The 3,863-nt window shown below is 44.4% G+C and overlaps 1 pseudogene; it reads left to right on the top strand.

Annotated features, from left to right (window-relative positions):
* The first annotated feature begins 2,716 nt into the window (after positions 1 to 2,716).
* On the top strand, positions 2,717 to 3,613 carry LOC101121242 (calponin-3-like; annotated as a pseudogene).
* Positions 3,614 to 3,863: the final 250 nt, after the last annotated feature.

Raw genomic sequence — 3,863 nt, 5'->3', positions numbered from 1 at the left:
GCAGGGATTATATTTTTAGTGATCGCCTGCCTTCCTGAACTGCTTGAGGCTTTCTTTCCAGGAGCTGGGTGACTCAGCTATGGAGTCAACCCTTGACAGACAGTGATGAGGAGAGAATGAGAGATGAAGAAAGGAACTAGGATTGGGCTGCCCTCGCCAAAACAGTTTATGGATTCAAGTCCCTTTTATAAGGATACTTGTGATTGAATTTAGGATTCACTGAGGTAACCAGGATAATCTCTTCATCTCAAGAGTCTTAACTTAATCATAATAGTAAAGCATGTTTTTTTTGCATATAAGAAAACATTCACAGCTCTCAGGAATCTGGACCTGGTTATATTTGGGGGGAGGGGATCATTATGCAGCTTACTATACACACGAAAATGTCCCTGGTGGCTCAAATGATAAAGAATCCCTTTGCCATGCAGGAGACCTGGGTTCAATCCCTAAGTCAGGAAGATCCAATAGGGAAGGGAATGGCTACCCACTCTCATATTCTTACCTGGAGAATCCCATAGATAGAGGAACCTGGTGGCCTACAGTCCATGGGGTCTCAAAGAGTCAAACATGACTGAGCGCCTAACACACACATACACATAACTGTCAAATTAAATTTCAGAGCCTCAAGGGCCAATCTGTGGCTCTAGGCCAGTAGGTAAGATATGGACAAGGTGAAAGAGGCTGAAGTGGACATCTTTGTTTTCATTTGAATAGTTAGCGTTTATTCAGCCTTCTGAGACAGTCCCTCTATTTTCCTCTTCAGCCTTGTGCAGGCAGAGTTGTAGTCGCTAGTCAACCCTACACTCATGGCATCCAAGGGGCTCAGTTCTGGCCAAAATTTCTAATAACCTAGTTAAAGCGAATGGTTCGGTGACCCAACTGAAGCCAGTGAGGCTTTTGCAAGAGGTATCATGAGAGAAATGCCACATTTTCAACTGCTCTTGAACTTGGAAGAATGCAACCCTGACCTAGTTGGCAGCCATGCTGCCAGTGTAAAACCTGAGAATAAAGTCAAAAGGCAGAGAATGTAAAAGTAGAGAGGAACCCATTTCCGATGACATCAGCCCAATATCTCTGCTAAGGGCCAAATTTGCCCTCAGACTTTGTTGTAGTAATCAGTGAAATCCCTTTTTGATTGAAGCTTTGTTTGTTTGTTCATATAAGAACACCTGTCCAACTGGGAGCTTTTAACTTCAAAGACTGCTATGAACCTTAGAGGCATGATATTACAAGATGGCTTATAAAGTGAAAACGAGGAAGTTGTTTCACTTTATAATGATTGGTTATTACAGTGGTGGTTCCCAGATAGCAATGAATTGGTTAAATTTTACTATCTTATACCTTTCTTAGGAAGATGACTTTTCTTTTATGATTATAGAAGGCATTTATGAGAAGCAGCCTAAAAGGCAGCCCAAGTTGTGTTTCACTTGTTTTGCACGAAAAACTAAATTAAGTTTCACTTATCTGGCTTAAATGATTTTGACTGCTTAGGGAATTTTGGAGTCTAGTTTTTTTTTTTTTGTTTTGTTTTTTTTTTTTTTTAATCTTAACACCAGGAAGGCAGAGGGCACAGTTGGAAGCTGCAGGTTGTGCTGTTTGGCTTCATGCGTGTGTGTATGTATGCATATATATACATAGTGGGGGCAAGGAGAAGATAGACCAGATGGGGTCGCCTGAGCCTCATTTCTGGGGATCTTGCAAGGTCCACTGAGCAGCAGGGGAGCCCTAGAATAAGAAAATTTGGGTGCTCCAGGTGCCAGAGGGTGCTTGTCCTAGCTTGTCTATGAGTATGGTCCATGCCAGCTACTGAGCAGATCCTGATCCCTGTGTACTGCTTGCCCCTAACTGAGGGTCACAGTGTGTGTGTGCCTTCCAGACAGATGCAGGGATGCGTTCTGATCCAAAGGCTATGCTTGAGTGGTACTACCAAAGGACTGAATGGGGGAGTCCACTGTATGTGCTAGAGCCTTCCAGAAGGCCAAATACCCCAATCAGTGACTCAGGCTTCTGGCCAGTGACCCTGGGGCCCCATCCAGCTTGTGTCCAGGTCCAAGGTCAGTTGCACATCCCTTCATCAGTGCTGAATTATATTTGTTGTTGTTGTTGTTACTTTCAATGAAATGTTTCCTCATGGTACATATGAATTCTGATTATGGTTCTTTCTTCTGTGCTAGCACACTAAAACATAGACATTAACCTGTTTTAATATCTCATCATGTCTCAGTTCCCCCTTCTGTACAAGAGGATTTAGCTCCATTAAATACTTAAAACATTTGCATATATGCAGTTCGTGTGGAACTCTGGAGGCGAACTGGAGCCTCTGCGGGACCTCGTAGCCAAGGCAGCAGAGGAGCCGAGGCACCGCCTGAATTCCACGGTAATACGCGTAGCCGAGTAGCTGCGGTAGTACTCATAGCTGAGTACTACAAGGTAGTACTACAAGCCGAGTACTGTGAGGTGGTACTCATAGCCGAGGCACCACCCGCATCCCACCGCCACGTCCCAGCAACTCCTGTGCCACCCAGGGGAGCGAGCTCTGAGCATCTTGTGGTTAGGCCACTCCTTGGGGCCAGGAGCGGGGAAGCGGGTGAGAGAATCCCCCAGACCAACCAATCCCCCAACTCAGCCTCTTCCCGCCGCCCAAATCATCATAACCCATTTCAACAAGGCTGAAGTCAAGAACAAGATAGCTTCCAAGTATGATCATTAGGCAGAAGAAGATCTCCACAATTGGATAGAAGAGGTGACAGGCATGAGCATTGGCACCAACTTCCTGCTGGGCTTGAAAGATGGCATTAACCTCTGCGAATTCATAAACAAGCTACAGCCAGGCTCAGTGAAGAAGGTCAATGAGTCCTCATTAAACTGGCCTCAGTTGGAGAATATCGGCAAATTTATTAAAGCTATTCAGGCTTATGGCATTAAGCCACATGATGTATTTGAAGTAAATGATCTTTTTGAGAATGGAAACATGAGGTTCAGACTACGTTGGCGGTCCTAGCAGGTCTGGCCAAAACGAAAGGATTCCATAAAACCATTGACATTGGAGATAAGTATGCAGAAAAACAAACAAGATGTTTTGAAGAAGGAAAATTAAAAGCTGGTCAAAGTGTAATTAGTTTGCAGATGGGAACCAACCAATGTGCCAGTCAAGCAGGTATGATGGCCTATGGGACTAGGAGGCACCTTTATGATCCCAAAATGCAAACTGACAAACCTTTTGATCAGACCACAGTTAGCCTGCAAATGGGCACCAACAGAGGAGGCAACCAGGCAGGGATGTTAGCACTGGGTACCCGAAGAGATATCTACGATCAGAAGCTAACGTTACCACCTATGGAGAACTCCACAATTTCCCTACAGATGGGTACCAACAAGGTTCTTCCCAGAAAGGAATGAGTGTGTATGGCCTTGGGCGGCAAGTGTATGATCCCAAATACTGTGCTGCTCCCACAGAACCTCTCATTCACAGTGGAAGCCAAGGAACAGGAACCAGTGGGTCGGAAATCAGTGATAGTGATTATCAGGCAGAATACCCAGATGAGTATCATGGCCAACACCAAGATGACTACCCAGAGATTACCAGTATCGTGGCCAAGGCATTGATGATTAGGTTCACAGAGGAGCTCAGTATTTAGCCCACTGTTTTTATTCAGTGAGAACTAAGCTAGCCTTCAGTTATTTTTATCTGGTCTTCCTAAAACACTATTATGCTTATGGTACCTAAAGGAACTATTGCCTTACATACGTTCCTTTTTCCTTTTTCAGCCTCTTCCCTAAATAGTTGCCTTTTAGTGCTGTGACAGTTAAACCCTACAGCACAACCACTAACTCGCATATGAAGTAAAAAGGAATATTGTAAA

Source organism: Ovis aries, chromosome 2, assembly GCF_016772045.2.
Source record: "Ovis aries strain OAR_USU_Benz2616 breed Rambouillet chromosome 2, ARS-UI_Ramb_v3.0, whole genome shotgun sequence".
Classification (NCBI taxonomy): Eukaryota; Metazoa; Chordata; class Mammalia; order Artiodactyla; family Bovidae; genus Ovis; species Ovis aries.
The sequence above is the reverse complement of the archived record's forward strand: the minus strand, read 5'-3'. Positions and strand labels throughout refer to the sequence as shown.